Here is a 16,497-nt window from a genome sequence, read left to right on the forward strand (position 1 = left end):
CCTCTCATTTGTGTTACTGTGCAGGAATAGTCCATTATCTGCACCAAAGCCACAGGAAGGGTATTCAACCTCCAGAACTGCAATAAGAGCCATGGTGGCTTGCAAACGCTTGTTTCTGATCTGGGGTCAAAGAAATAAGGTTGTAGAAGAAATTACTGGGTCAGAATTTATTACAGTTAATGGGCTGATGAATTTGCAGGATTGTTGAACATCTGGATTCAGCAACCAGCTAATGGCAAGCAAGTAAAAATGATCCCCAAGGAATATGAACCTGCAGATCACAACGCTAGCATGGCCATTTGAAGAGACTGACCTTGCTTTTTTAATAGCATAGAAGAGAGCAGTTTCTGGGCCAATGTCTGTGCAAAAGAGCATAGAAAGAAGGTGCAGGGATCCTATGTGCAAACACAACTGGTCACGCTCCGAGCTAATACTTTGGGCCAAGTCAGTGTGTCTTGCAGACATCCATAGGAGCTGTGCATGCCAGATAAGCTTGGCTGTTTGCAGCGTTTTGTTCAAAGCAACAAGCAGGTGGAAAACATGCCTCTGCCAAAGCTGCTGTTCTGCTCCCAAGAGGCCGTTATTGAAATTCAGAAGACAAAATCTGTATTTCAGCCCTGCGATGCAAAATGTTGAAAAGTAAGTGGCCTCCAGTGACTGAGCTCTCAAAACTGCATCTCTGCTATCCTGACTACAGCAAATGCTGGTGGCTTGTTATTCCAAAGCCTGAAGCTGTCTAAGAGTTTAACCTCACCCTCCTCTCTCTGTGCAGGAAGCAAAGCACTAAACACGTTAAGAGGCTGATCTGGAAAACCAGAAGGTGCAATCAAACAGAGCTTGGTCCAAGATGTAAAAGCAATTCCCTCAGGAAAGACATATCCAGCTTTGCACTGATTCAAAAGGCCTCTGATTTGTATATATCAATGTATGGAACCCTCTCCACCCCAGCACTGTAGCATGGATGGGCTTTGAGGATGTGGAGAAACACTTTATCCAGAAGGCCAAAAAAGTCACTTTCAAAGTCACCTAATCAAAGGTAATTGTCTATTTTAGGATGAGATGACTTGTGCCTCTGAAGTATGTAAATCATGCTGATAAACTAAGGGACAGCAGCGGATCAAGGACATAAAGTGATAGTAGAAATCTGCTGGAGATGTGATGTGACCACAACTTTTAAGATTTGATTTTAAATTAAAATAAAGGAAAAAAGCAATGATAGGTAGAAACAGAGCATCCCCTCCCTCCACGCCTTACCGAGAAATAGCTAATTAGTACTTTCTAACTGCAATGCAAGAAGTGTGCACTCAAACTCTGCTTTTACTTAGATCCTAACTGCACATCTGTATTAGTACAGTTCAAACATTTCCAGGGACTGCCAAACTATCCCAATGGTCCTTTGCAAGCTTTAGGCCCATGGGCATTGGCACTTTCCCAAGAAATTCACAGGCACAGATCAGCAGGTAGGACAGCCCCGTGATGACGCTCCCAGGGCAGTTTGCACTCAGCCTCCCCGACATGAGGGTTGTGAAGTCTCCTGGCATACCGACATCGTACTGACACATCTCAATGCTGGAGAATGTTCCAGGTACATCGATAGTACAGACACAGGCAGAGCTTGTATGTGCCCAGTGGAAAGCAAAGCCTCTACCACCACATTAGTTCAGATGTTTTCTTTTTGGATCCAGAAATGCCAGTCTGGCTATGAGGAGTGGTTATGAAAAATGAAACATTTGAAGGAGGAAAAAAAATGTTTTCAAAGAGTTAGCATTTTTGGATGGAAAAACTTTTTCTTTTTTCAAAACCACTCAATTTATTCTCCTGTGCTCATTGGCTGCTAGAAAGGGTGCCCTGCGGACAGCAAGCTAAGATGTAGCTTTCAGAAAGGTGTCCGATTCTCATGGAGCAATTTCAGGAGAGTGTTTGGCAGTTCAAGCTAAGCTTTTGAGCTGGCTGAGAGCAAGCAGACACGCAGTGTCTGCTGCAGATGTGTCTGCTCTCTCTGGGCAAGCCTCGAGCATGATGTTTGCTGAGCACAGCTCTTGTACAAACAAGAAATCTTGTTGACTTGCATTGGATTACTTGTGTACACATGAAGATTCTTATCAGGAGAAAGGAGAAAACTGCTTTCTCCTCCACTGGGTGATGGTTTGAGTTTTTTTTCTCCTACTCCCCAAATTAAAAATCCACTGATTCTAGGTAGTTCAATTACTTCTTTTCCTAGCATCTCAAGCAGGGAAACACACATGTCCAAATGACTGCCAGTCATGGAAAAATCAGCTAACTTGTTATTGTCTTTTAATATTTCCCCTGCCTTGTCTATGTGGTGATACATCGCACCACTGAGACAGCATTTCTGTACTAAACCTTTGTTGTCAGTTGCTTAAAACAGTCACACCAGAAATACCTTTATTGGTTTGACATTTCTCAGATGTTTTCTGCATTTCAGAAGAACTTAATCAGCTCTTCTTGAGTTATGTGATCATAAAAAATATCTACAGCCCTTAGATTTTTTTCACATCCTTTTTGTGATCAAGTAGCTAAAAAACCTCTTTGTTTTGAATAGAGCTGCTTGTAAAATGTTCCCTCCTAGCTCTTATTTCACTGTAGAATTTTGCCTTTTTGTTAAGAGTTATTTGGGTTCTGACTTCAGGCTTTTCTGATGAATATTGAAGAACATAAGAGAAGCAGGTGCTTTTTCTGGAAATATACAGGAAAATCGAAAACCTGATTTTCCATTTCAAATGTTTCAGGTTCAGTTGGTGTTTTTTTGGTCTGTCTTGGGTTTGAACTCAAATTCACTTTAGAGATAAGTATAATTTTAGAGTCGTAAGCTATAAATCATTTCTAAATGCCTGTTTCTTCACCACAAACTGAATCAAAGCCTCTCCCCTCAGACAGCCCATTTGCATGTGGAGATATTTGGAACTAGACCTTTGTATGTGGTATATTGTACACATGGACTAATAGCCCCCAAATCAAGCAGACTTTCTATAAGGATAACCATCTGCTGAAGAGTAGATGTTCTTGTCCTACTAACGATGGTGCCAAACTACCAAAGACTGCCATGTTGTGACACTTTATTTTATGGGATGTCAGCATGGTACACCCTCTGCACCAGCTGGGAACAGACCAAGTCTCCTTGTCACTCCAAAGAGCTTGTTACCAAATTGATGCTGCTAAATTCCCTCATGCAAACTGCCTGTTGCCAGCAAACTTGACTTATGCTAAATCTCAGCAGTTCTCAGGACTCAGGGAGGGTGCCGTGCCAGGGAGCACACTAATGACGTCACTGTGAGGACAAGCACGTTTCGGTACCTAAAAACGTTCCCTGGCACAGTGTTATTTACCAATATAGATTTAGGCAGAGAAACCGTGTGGTGCCTATAAATTCCCCTAGTTTCTATGGCTACAAGGATAAGTACATTGTAGAGAGAGAGATTCGATTGCCCCAGTAGAAAACCTACGAGACAATCGCCGTGATTCTTGCTGGCTTTAAAATCAATTAATCTGTTGTAGCAGGAGGTCTGTAGGGCAGACCTTAGCAAGCTTCCTGGAGGCATGAGACCGAAGCAAACGGCTCCATGTGCAACCCCGGCAGATGAACCGACTATAGCTCGTAGGTCAGACTCTCCCACAGCAGCACTGGCTCCACAGGTCTCCTTGGAGAAAGTAATACGTGAGCTGCTCTTGCTGTTGAAATGGAGAAGCTTTGATTCAGCTGCAGGCACCAGGAAGGAGAAGGGAGGGGACCGCGCTGGGCAAGATGAGGACTGAGCAGAGTAGCTGCCTGGTGGCTGCTCCATAGTAAAGCCCTACTTCACCCGCAGCCTGTCAGTAAATGTCAGTTGAGTACCATCACAGTGGACATGAAAAATGATTCTCTTTACAAAAGGAAAAGAAAGAAAAATAAAAAGCAAAGAAAGTGCTCAGGATCCCCTGCCAGGAGTTGCAGAGCAGTCATATGCTGTTTGGAGACTTTTATGATCAAAGACTCCTTCCCAGCCTCTTTCTTCTGCCATCACAAAGTCAAGCCCTTTTACAAGACTAACAATATGCAGACATTAAAACTGTGATACAAAGGAAACAGCAAGGATTATGCATTTGATTAATCTTTACATTATAAACCTAAAGGATAGGATATGCTGTTTCTTCCTGCCTGGAAAGCCCTGGCTACTGTGGGCTCTAAAAACTATAGATTTTTTCCACTGGTTAAATTTCCATTAATAAGAAAGTACAATAGACTCTGCAAACATTGCTGCTTTTTCATCCTCTCAATCTCCCTGTGTGATTGCTTCGAAATCCCCTGATCTTGGTAGTGCTACTTAAGGCGTTGTCTGTACCAAATGGAAGACCAAGCTCAGACCAAGAAAGAGACTGCCAGGTTTCTGATGACCTTTTATTATCTTTAATAGAAATATGCTGGTCATGTAAAACCAGCTTTCTGGCAAACAAGAACTGCATATAAAATAACCGTGGATCCAATTTCTCATTCCAAGACTCCTCAGCACAGAAGTCTCCTTGCATGACAGCTACAGATGATAAATATACTGACTCAGACGAAGCTGAGCTGTACTGAAGCAGTCTGGTCTCGTTTAGTCTTCTCCTATCAGGACAAGTTAAATTCAAGCTTAAAACTAAAATGAAGAAAAGATCTTAGCAATCTAAACATGAACCACACCCCTCGGACAACTGATCTCGAAGTCAATAGAAATAGGCTCAGCTTTTTTGCTGATTTAGCAAGAAGGTCCAGTTTTATTTTAAGGGCTCTTTCAGGGTAGAGTTTGAAAAATGAGGCCCTGTCTACCTTGCCAGCACCCTGGGAAAGCTGTGTGGCCAGTTGATGTGAGCAAGCAGAGTTTTATTTCCTCTGTGCAGTCCAAACTCCCATTTGGTCTCCCTCAAGCTATATTCGCAGGCATGGTAATTCCACCCAAGAAGCAGCTGCATCTCAGGTTCAGCATCTAAGCTTTGCAGAATTTCATAGTCAGGATCCTCATATTTGAGCCCATACAAATACTGAGTATTAATACAACGGTCTTGAATTTTTCAAGCAACCATCCTGAGCCTTCATCAGAAATCCCAGAGATTGCTTTGGAGATCAGATTGGCATGAGGGTTGACCTCTGGAATTGGCAGCACTGCTGGTAATTTTACCATTAAGCCAAGGCTCCACTCCAAGGTTAAGCCAGAACATCTATCTGTCTCCAAATAAGACAGGACTGTTCCTACCTTCCCTCTATTCTGATTGCTTTTTTTATTATTAGGTTATTTTTCTGCCCATTCAGTGAGCTGAGTCAAGGAATACCCAAGGAATAAGAGCTTGTAGGAATGGGACCACTTCTTTGTGCAGCAACAAGATGGTAGATTTTTTTCAGCCTACCTCAGGGAATCTCACATTTTCATTTTTCTGTGCTGGAGCTAGTCAAATAATACTCAATACCCAACCCGTACTTTCCCTATTATGAGCTTAACTGTATTGATCTATGGAAATAATTTGTGGGGGGCTGCAGAAAAAAAAATCACAGGATGTCCAATAAAATCTTTGCAAATAATGGTTCCTGTCTTTGTCTCATCCGTCATCTGCCCCTCCCATGGTCCATTCCTGATTCAGTATCTTAAACTTTTTAAGGAGGCAAGAAATAAAAAAGAAAAGGCATTTCCAATTCTTCTCCAAATATAAAACCTACACACAACAAAAACTCAGCTGCATTTATTTCTATCGATCGGGAAGGTATTTACTTCAAGCACTGAACAAATGTCTCTGCAAACATCAATATTGGTATTAGACTCATAAATGTCATCTATATTTCATAATGCGAGAAGCAATGACTTTTCGGAATGCTCAGGCCCTCCATTCATTCCATCTTCTTATTTATTTATTTCTTCCCTTCTCTGGAAGGAGGCTGCGGGGCTGAGATATATTTAGTCCCATACTTCTGAGTTTGCTGCCATGGCTGCCAGTGAATATAGATTTAGCCAGTTGGCTCAACCCTGAGCAGAGTTTGTTTCAGAAAATGGATGGTGATTTTAAAGGTTTCAGTGCAGTTTCACTTGGCATTAGGTACATAGTCCATGGAGGAAAAGTAATAGTCATGATACAGGGTTCTCCCTAGCTTTCAGCTTTGGGACAATGTCTGGGTGTCTTTGCTCCAACATCACAAAGCAAGGGGCTAACAAGAGCTCACGCAGTATTGCCAGTCTACAAAGGAAATGGAGGCTCTAAAATTTAAGCTGCTAAATTTGTGGTCAAGAAATTAAATAGGCACTTCAGTAGCTGCACCAGCTCCAACAGCTTCTGTCTTTAGATTGGTTTCTCTCCAAGATCCCATTACTTTTTACCCCATTCCTTCCTAATTTACTAAATCACTTCTTGTCTTACAGCATCAGATCTGAAGAATACTGACACAGCTGAGGTGAGGCTTGGGCAGAGAGCTTAAGCAGAAGGAACAAACACTGTCATCCTCAAAGCTGTCCTGGGAGGCTGTGTCTGTTGGGGGTGTCCCAAACTTTCCCAGCCCAGCTGGTCGAGACAGACTCTTTGCCACCACTCTTCTTCAGACACTTGAGAAAAGCAGACAGAGTACCATCCCTTTTTTAGAAATAACTCCCAATCTGTTGTTTCAAGAGCTGAATAAATCTAGTCCTCCTAAATGCCCACCACTAAAGCTGCCACTGCCTTTGTCCCAGCCTTATTTTTGAGTTAACCTGCCCGAAGCAGCTTGGGGAAATGCTTGGGGCCACAGTGCAGGAGCCCTGCCTAAGACTGCACTTCGATGCCAGCCAGGCATCCGTTATCGAAGTGCTGGACCTGAAAGGAAGAGCTCCCCTGCACGCTTCAGAAGCTTTCAGCCAGGAATGAAGAAGTATATTATATTTTTTGGGCACAAAACCATCTTCTAGGCCAAGAAAGGAAACAAATATGTTAATTCAAAAAAAAAAAAAGGGGGGGGGAGGAGGAGGACTCTTTTATTTCTTGCATTGCCTCAAGAAAGAAATGCCATCTTTCATCTTCCTTCTCTCTTTCTTTTCTTGGTATTTCCTTGCCCTCCTTCCCTCTGAGTTTCTGAAGAATTAGGAACAGCCATGCAAGTATCAGCCTGGCTCTGATGTGTCCCAGGGGAATAGAGATGACACGTGGCCATCCAGGCCTGAGTTGCAAAGGCCACATCAGGCCACGAGCAGGGCTAATCCAGTCTGTGTCTGTCTCAGAAGATACCTGAGATGACAACCATGGCTGCTGTTACGCTTCACCCAGGCACTGAGAGTCCATGCACTGACTTCTCCAGTCTCAGAAGGGGCTCACCTTATTAATGGTAGTCAAAAAACATGGGCAAGATCCAGTTTCAGTCTCTGAGAGGCAAGACAGGGAGCCTAGAGAGGCTTTTCCCCACCAGAAGTTCCTGCAGAGCTCAAGGTGCTGTGGGATGTAGTTAAGTCAGCCCTTTGCCTCACCAGGGGAGAAAGCAAAAGCCTGTCTCTGCTTAGCTATTATCCTCTTGAGCAGTCATGCTCACCAACTGCAGAGTGGGCTGGTAAGGTGCGTTTGATGTCTGCAAAGTGTTTTGAAATCCTCAGATGAAAGGAGCAAAGCATTATTTTGACAAGGTGTTTCAACAACTAGCACCAAGAATGCAAATTGGACGGTCCATGCTCTGGCAACACCGCACACGTGAATGCGTCCAGTGCTGCAGCTCAGTCTGGTTTCTCACCGATGCTCAAGGATTTTTGTACAGGGTCTGGGGACTCTGGGATGTCTGTGTCCATAGAAGAGAGAGGAAGGCCATGGAAAAACGTGGGAAGCCATGTGCCTCAGCTTCCCTACAGTAAAATGAAAATTATACCATCTTCTTTTGTAGTCTACTTTATACTCCAGCCAAGAATTTTTTAAGCCTTATGACTGCCCTCACCTCCTCTCATCTCTTCAGTTGTCCATATGAGCATATCAGGACACTGAGCTTATTATATATTCCTCATACTCAGAGTTGGAGAATGACAGCTTTCCAAGACTATATAACAGTCCTTATACTCCTTATACCCTTTACATTCCTTATAAAAGGAGTGGATTAAATGACCGACAAACAAAACTGGAATCTCAGTATTATTCAATAGGATTGTCCCTGGTATCCAGAGAAACTTAAAGCTGGCAGAAGAAATAACATTTAAGAATTTAGGAGAAGGCTTCCTGAGCTGATTCATGTAGTCAGAGATCACCTCTCCAAGTTTCACTGGGAGTTGTGGAGTAGCTGTGTTTTTATTAAAGTTTCAAGACTCAAAGGCATATGATGAGATTCAGCTTTCAGTTCAGTAACTTCCAGCACTGCTGATAAAAACCAGCAACTTAAAAATAACACCTCCCCTCCAGCTTGCAATCTCACAAAATAAGTTAAAAAATGAGAATCTGACAAATTTTCCATTTAAAAAGTCACATGCTTCAAAAGACAACCTCCAGATTTTTTAGAAAGTGACTTCTGAAGTTTTGGAGGTTGCAATACTTTGCAGGTGGTTCTCGGATGAGTGATTTCAGGCTCTGTTTCCCTCAGCAGAGTCCAGCACAGGGGCAAAGTGCTTCCAGGAATCCAGGCTGCTGTAGGGTGATGCTCCTGGGAAATAGTTGTGTGATGTAGGCAGAGCTGAATGAGGAGCTCTGGATGTTTGGACTTGATAATACTGAAGAAAAAGCAATATTATTACACCATTGCTTCCTTCAGCTTGGGCATGCCTTCCCCTACTCCCTGGTGTTTCAATAGCTCTTCTACTCCCCATTGCTGAAGAATGGAGACAGACAAACTCCTCAGAAGATCATAGCACCTAAGAAGATTTCGGGTTCCAGTTCTGGATCTCCAATACATCAGAAAGCAGGGAGGTTCCTGGAGGAAATAGCTCCTCCAGCTATGCACAGTACCTTGGAGAAAGGGATGTTCTAGTTTCTCAGTACCATGAAAACTCAAGCCTTCAATACCACCCTTGGAAGCATACGCTGTGGTAGCCCTCATAAAATCCGCCTATGGTGCTTACCCCTGCTGTGGGATATATGAGTTTCCTGGGCAGGGAGGTTTGCCAATCTGTGGGTTTGCACCTATCCTATGGGTTCTCCTTGTCATGCTCCCAACATATCCAAACTCTGGACCTGAACAAAGGCATATGTTCAAGGGCAGTGAGAAGTATCTGCGTGTTGCCATTACATGAACAGATATTGGTATCACAGCTTGTAGAGGACAAAGGGACAAACCAGAACTCCTGTCTCTTGAGACAGGAGCATGCTTTGTCCTGAGCAGAGATGAGAAATGCTCAGCACTTAGCTAATAAATTAAAATGGAATGGAAAACCCACAGCCCTGCACATCATTAGGCTGCGATTCAAAACCCAAACACAAATAAAACAATTTCCCTGTTAAGTGAAGCTTGCAGAATGAGAGTCCTGGACAGGTTTGCGTATGCTGTGGCTTCAGATGAAAAAGAGAAGGGAAAAAAACCTCTTTCTAAATGGGTGAAGTAATTTTTCTTTGTAATTTCTGTAATTCACATAGCAACAGCATGCGCAGCAAGGTTGGCATAAACTGCAGTACAAAGAGTAAGGCTGGCTACATCAGGGCATCTCATGGCCCAAAAGATGACTTTTAGCCTGGCAAACCTCCCCAAGAGCCCAGTCTAGTCAGACTGTGTCCCTGTGCAGAGGTGATGACAGGGAGACCACTCAGAGGATGCTCGAGGAGATCCCCCAGGGACCAGCTGCATGGCCCGGCCAGAGCTGCAGCCAAGAGGCTGGGCTGGGGTGAGACTGAGCTGGGACGATGGCAAATCTCCACCAAACACTACTGGCATGAGGGGCTGGGAAAGGGTCCTGTCCTCACCACCTCAAACTTCAGAATTAATTAATCAGAGGAACTACAGAAGCACAAGTTTTTCGTGTAAAAAGCCCCCTCCAACAACCACAATCTTTGGCCCTGTTTTATAACGAATAATGACAATAATTATAATCTAATGATTACTCCTATAATTATGAATAACTGCAATGTCTAACTTTTTATCTAAATAAAATAACAATAATGATGTTAGCATCTGATTGTTATAGCTAATGACAAATACATGTGCAATGCAATAACAAGCAATTATCAAGATCTGTAGGTTATTAATGTCTCTAGTTTTCACTGATGTTATTATCATGTGAAGAACATTTCAGGAACATTCATTTTTCAGAATGGCCCAAGACCTCTTTTAGAGAATTTGTTTGTTTTAAGGTGAAAACTAATTACACTTTCTACTTCCAGTACTGAGTTCTGGCCTTCTCAGATGGGTAAACCTTTTAGGGTTTTTCAAGCTCTGACTTTGCACAGAGATACGGTCTTGGCAGCTTTTGAATGTAACTAGGGCAGCTCTGCATCATGCAGGAGAAAACTCAGCTATTTGGCCTCTTGGTCTGCTGAAAAATCCATTTGGACTGACTGGAAAGAAAAATACAGCAATCAATGTGATTTGGTGAAACTGGTCAGGTTTAACAAAAGCTTTTTTATTAAAATAAAATCATCCCTGACTGATTGTAGCAGTGGAGGTGGCTGGAAGATGCCAGGTGTGAGAGAAGCATGTCCATGACGCATGGCTCGAGGAGGGCAAGGGGAGGGGAACGGCTGGGGCTCGTTTTTCTCTGTTATTATCCGAAGGGGATGGCTTGAACCAGCTGCTCCATTAGCTCTGACCCAGAACAGCCCTCGGGCCACTGCACTGGAAAGCTCAGGTCCAGCAGCCATTGGATGTGAGGATGAGGCTGAGCTCTGCTTCCTCCGTGCTTCAGCCAACGCTGTGGTGCCAGGGAGGCTCTGAACCTGGCTGCTCTGTGGCAGGGCAGCCCGGTGAGCCCTCGAGGGACTGAACGAAGACAGCACCCAACATTTGTCACATGGCTACGCTCGCAGTCCGGTGACCTTTTACAGATGAAGTATCCACAATTTCATTCCCATTCAAGGAACAGGGCTGCTCTCCTTCTCCTACCTGGCCATGTCCTTTTACTGAAAGGTCTGTGAATGTGATTGTCATTGGAGAAAAAAGGATGTGGCGCCTGCTCTAAACAATTAATCCACCTTGTTTCTGATCATTGAACTTGTTCTTTCTCCACCATTGGGAAAAAAAGAGCTGATTATGCATGGTCTATCTGTGCAAACATAAGACATCAACTGGAGTACATCAACTAAGCATGAAGGAGAAACAAATTCCTGGGCACTGGAAGGCTTTCAGTCAATGTAACAGAGGAGACGGAGGAGGAAGCTGAAAGATAAATTGTCAACGGCAAGTAGTTGGTGCAACCCTGCTCCTCCTTGCAGTACATATTCTTCTCCATTTCCATTCACACTTGCAGCTTAAAAATAGCAGAGTCTCTGTCCCTGGCAAAGAGGTGTTACCCTCAGGTGCTAGATTCACTCAGATAACGCAGCCTCTTCCTGTGGAAAAGTCCTCTCGGTGTGTTTGGAAATGATGAGCTCTCCCAAGGAGACTATCTGAACTAGAGGATCCTCTAGAGAGGCTCAAAACCCATTACCTGGCCCCAGAGGTCCCTTGGGAACCTGACTCCTCCTATCCTCGCTCAACTCCACGGCTCTACTCTCTGCTACCAAGCCTGCTTTCTTAGAGGTAGGATGATAGGGACCTGAATCTGTCCATAACAGGGAAGATCCACCTGGAAATTCAGTGTTTGAGCCCTTGCTCTACTTTCCACAGGGAGCTGAAATGCCGCTAGATCACCGAGGCCATTCTAGGTGTTTGTAAGAGTCCCTCCTTGTCACTGGCATCAGCTTTCCCATCCTGGGCGTCTATGTGCTCCTTTCTGTCACCGTCCCACACAGTACTGCCCTGTGAAAGAGCCTGGGCTGGTTTGGCCCTGCAGGCACCATTCTGGCAGCATCAGGGGATGGGATAGCAGTTCTGCAAGACAGGATGGCAGCAGGCTGGGAGGCAGAGAGCTCCTGCCAGATGCAATCACATTGCAATGAAAAATGAAGCATGAAGCTAGCTGGGAGGGATGTTGGCTTCTAGCACTCCTGTCCAGTGCTGGATCTGCCAGCGGAGGATGAGGAAGGCATAAAAGCACCTGAAGGTGTCACACAATGAGCAGCTCGGCACCCAGACTAAAGGAGAGCTTGGCTGGCTGTAAGAAGAAAATTAGACAGGGAGAATGAAAAAAAGACATCAGGTTTTGCTGCAGGTTAATTAACCTGGGAGGTCATCAGTACCTTGGCTGAGCTGTCTTCAACAGCTCATTAAGAGGCTTTTGACAAATTGATTCCTTCTTTGTCCTCTCTTTTTTCTCAGAATGGGATAAATCGGCTCCTGTCCAGAGTATGAGATGTGCCCCAGAGGTCTGGCCAGTCCCCGGCCCTGCCCTGTGCTGCCCAAAAGGGCCCTGGAAGATCAGGGGGAGCTGTGTACAGCAAGTGTGTCTCAGCAGCAGCAATGGGAAGAAAGCACTCCATTTAGATGAAAGTAAATGGGCTTTTCATTAACAGCTCTAGTTCTTGACGAAGAGCTGAGGGAAGGACTCCTATCAGCTAAATGCACATTGACTGTCCCGGGTCTCTCCCAGCTTCTTTTTGCAACTTATCCCCACGCTCCAGCTCTCGAGCTGGCTGCAGTAGGAAGAACCGGGCGCTACGATCGGCCTGAGCTTGGCTCATTGCTCTCCTCACCTCAGGGCATGACTGTCCCCTCTCTTTGCTTTCTATCAACTGCTGAAGCTCAAGTTGATACCACGGTCTTCCTCATCAGAAAGGCTCCTGACTTTGGCATTCCCTGTTAATGTTTGCTGGTGCAGCCCTACTCAGATGGCTTCCCAGGCACAATGCCAGTTTGCTTATTTTATGTATCATTTGATGAGCAGCTATGAGGGTTTTTTTTCCTTTAATCTCTGTAATTAAAGCCCCCAGCTGCCACAGCTATAGAAGCGATACAAGTAACGGCAATCTAATAATAGTCCATAATTCATGCCCCGCCACCTTCTTCTTCTCTCCCTGCCTCTCTCTCTTTGTTGATGCTCTCAGGTGCGACACTCCATCTGGGTGGTGGGACTTGTGAGGGAAACAACAGACCTTTTGCTGGGCTAGCCCAATTCCAGGAAAGTCACTGATACAGTGGAGAGACCCACTGAGCCCAGAGAGAGAAGATCTAAAGGCAGAGTCATTTCATTTCTGTGTATAATGAGTTAATTTGTGCCAGGATGTATCATATCTCCAACAGTAAAAGCCTCTTCTTTCCCAAACCTCATCAACAGCCACAGATCAAGCAATATGGTAAAGAAAAGAAGTGATGAAGAACCAGAGCTGAAATTATACTGACGCAGGAGACAGTAATTTAATGAAATTGGTTCATACGGCTTTGGAGCCCTTCAAATACTGCGGGTCCAAATGAGATCACTCACTCTCCTGTCCTTTTACTTTACTACTTCTTAATGAACTCAGTGTTAATCAATGGGATGATGTGAGTGGAGTATTACTTCTCTGTGGTTCAAGTAATATGGCATGTTTACTCTGTTCAGAAGTTATCTGATGGCCAGGTCTCCGGCTCAGAAAATATGAAGAAACCTAAACTCTTCACAGGAACACAGTGGGGCCAAAGGCACATAATAATTTAACTGTAATTTTATGATGAAGCTGTTCCTTTGTTTTCTGTCAGCATGGAGGAATATGGCATTCATCTTTCAAGCAGAGGAACACCAAGCAGAGATTGAACCCATGTCTCCCATGGCTCAGACAATGCGGGAATGGAGAGGGCCACAGGGAACAGGAGCGTGTGATGCTACTGCACAGTCCGGAAGGACAGCAAGGTTATTAGACAACATCGCTCAGCGGTGCCAGCACTATCCTGCAACAGGCACTGGTGTGCTTCTGAGGCTGCCTTCTTCAGACCAGACCCAGGACAAGCGGCACTTGGCAGAGTCCTACAATGTGGCTCTTGCTGTAGGGCTGTAGTCTGACAAAATCCTATTTCTTTCCCCTGACTTAAGTTCATAACCTTCCTGCCTTAATGCAGCCCACAGTTCCCTGAAGGCTTCTTCCCTTCGCCTCTGCTGTGAGATCTGTCTCTCTCATATGGAGGAAAGAATCAGAAAATCTCCCTGGCTGGAGCGGGAGTCCCCCAGGGGCTGGGATATGCAATGGCCAGCAGCAGAGGAAAATTTGGAGCCTTTCTTTGTGTACTATCATACACTTTACTTCTTTCATAACTTTAAAGGGTTATTTCTCCTCTAATCCTCTGGGTGAAGAGCCTAATAATGACCTGGGAATGCTGATAAGGATCCAGCTCTTCCAGGTGCTCCCACACAAGTAGGTCACTAGTGGTTTCTGCCCCTCGGAGGCATTTCACACAGTTTGGATGCTTTTCTGTTCAGCTTCCACATCTCAGTGAGCAGAAAGTACTGCGGTCTTGGCAGTCTGGCCAGCTGGATGAGTTTGAACATCTTTTTTAAAATGTCCTGCTAATGTGGACTGAGAGAGACAGCACAGCATCACCCTCAGCTGAGCAGCTCCTGCTGCTGCTGTTAAACAACGGAGAGGACAAGGATGAACGTAGGTGTGTGTGACAGAGAAATATGTCTGGAGATAAGGCATTAATAGGGTTTTATAGCGCTACTAAAATGCCCGAACATCACCTATATTATAATCCTTCTTTTACTACCTAAAATAAGATTCCTCTAGAACTGAATTATAGGGGTTAAGTTTTACTAGAGCAGGTCTTTATATCACAAAGGGAAATGGGTCCCTGGGGCATATGTATCGAGGAGGAGAGCTTCTCTCCCAGTGAAGCCCTTTCTGAGCAGGGAGTGATCCTTGGTCTTAGTTTAGACTATCAGTGGGACCCCAGAAGCCCCCATCATCACCAGGGAGCCCAAAGGCATCAACCTTTTTTTGCGATAAATACAGCCAAAACAAAACAAGTCAACCTCATTTTCAGATGCACCTTTTCTGTTTTCTATTTTATATATTTTTAAGAAAAGTACACATCTTCAGCAAAGGTGAAAGTTGTTCTGGTAAACACCTAATTCAACACCCACTTCCCCCAATTAGCCTTGAATCAGCCTTAAAACTCTTAAACATTCTGCATATTTCTTCCTTCCGCTCAACTCCAAACCTTTCTGATACTGTCTACTTTGGTCTGAAACCAACACCTAGAGAAGTTCTTCTTCTTGTGTCATTTATCATCTCTGCTTATTGTTTCTGCTTTCTTTCCATTTTTTATTACACATATGGCTCTGTAGATTACACAAGGACATGCCAGGAAATGTGTCACAGGGGAGACAAACGTTTTCTTTTCATCCAGGAGCAGCTCGGCTAGCACAAACTGGATGATAATATCGGCTGCTGGAAGAAACTTTAGTGGTTTTCCTTCCTGGAGAGAGGCATCATTGCAATTGTCACTAGGTTTGATATAAATACGTGATGTCACATGTGTGACTGGCTGAAGTCTTACAGCTTTATTTACAGAAATGATCTTATTTCAAGCTCAGGGTTTCCTTTGGGGTAGGGGAAAAAAAAAGGAATAAAGAAATGTTTCTGGTTTTTAGCAACAACAACCACCAAAAAAATAAACAAATAAGTAAATCACAGAGTTTTCATTCCAACCTTCAAAAAAATCCAGAGCATTTAAATTTTCTGCTTCAAACCTCTTAAAGTATTTCTTCATTCTGCACTGGCTTAAACTTCTAGTCCCTTTTCAGCACAATAATTTTGGATTTCTAAATCTGATCATCTTCATAAAGGCAGCTACATCCTGCTCTCTCTGGTGGTGCTTTTTTATTTAAGTAACATAATGTCAAGCCATTTAATTGAATGTGTAATGAGAAAAATAATTGTGCCAAACTATGCATGCTAGTGATAAGCTATACATGCGTCATATGACATTTCCAAATATTTCTCAAGTTCTTTAAAAGCATCATCAGCCACCAACATGCATGTCTGCTTTATTCAGCTTGGCCCTGTCAAGACAAAGCTAATGACTTTGGGGCAGTCATTGCATGAAATCCATAGGCACATTAACCACCTGGCCTTGATAACCAAGCAGCCACACAAAGAGGTGGGTTTGTCCTTGGCTGCCACCCATTTCTGAAAGCCTTCACCCTGCGAGTGAGTGGTCCTGACACCAAGCATGGTCCTGGCATGGATGGGGACAGGGTGTGATGACAGGGCAGGTCAGTGGATTCAATGTCAGTGCCCAGAAGAGAGCTGAAAAATGCATCAAACAACACAACAGTGGTTGCTGGCACAGAAAGAGCTTCCCTGGATTCTGGACCCCACAATAGCTGAACAGATGAAGGTACCTCCTTTCTTATCCTCAGCCGTAACATACAGGATCTTTTATCCTTTGCCAGCTGGAAATTTGTCTTCCTCCACTCTTATTTCTCCACTGGTTTCCCCTTTCTCTCCACTCCAGTCATCCTTCCTGAACTACTCCTTCCACCCCAAAGTCCAGATGTCCTACAGGCACCTGCACATACCCAAACAACAGAGAAAGAATAATAG

At 44.1% G+C, this 16,497-nt stretch overlaps 1 protein-coding gene across 1 annotated transcript in view; it reads right to left on the bottom strand.

The window, feature by feature from the left end:
- ASIC2 (acid sensing ion channel subunit 2) overlaps positions 1–16,497 on the bottom strand; it is a 512,156-nt gene that overhangs the window by 184,138 nt on the left and 311,521 nt on the right. The window lies entirely within an intron of this gene.

The sequence above is a fragment of the Buteo buteo genome, chromosome 9, assembly GCF_964188355.1.
Source record: "Buteo buteo chromosome 9, bButBut1.hap1.1, whole genome shotgun sequence".
In the NCBI taxonomy this organism is placed as follows: Eukaryota; Metazoa; Chordata; class Aves; order Accipitriformes; family Accipitridae; genus Buteo; species Buteo buteo.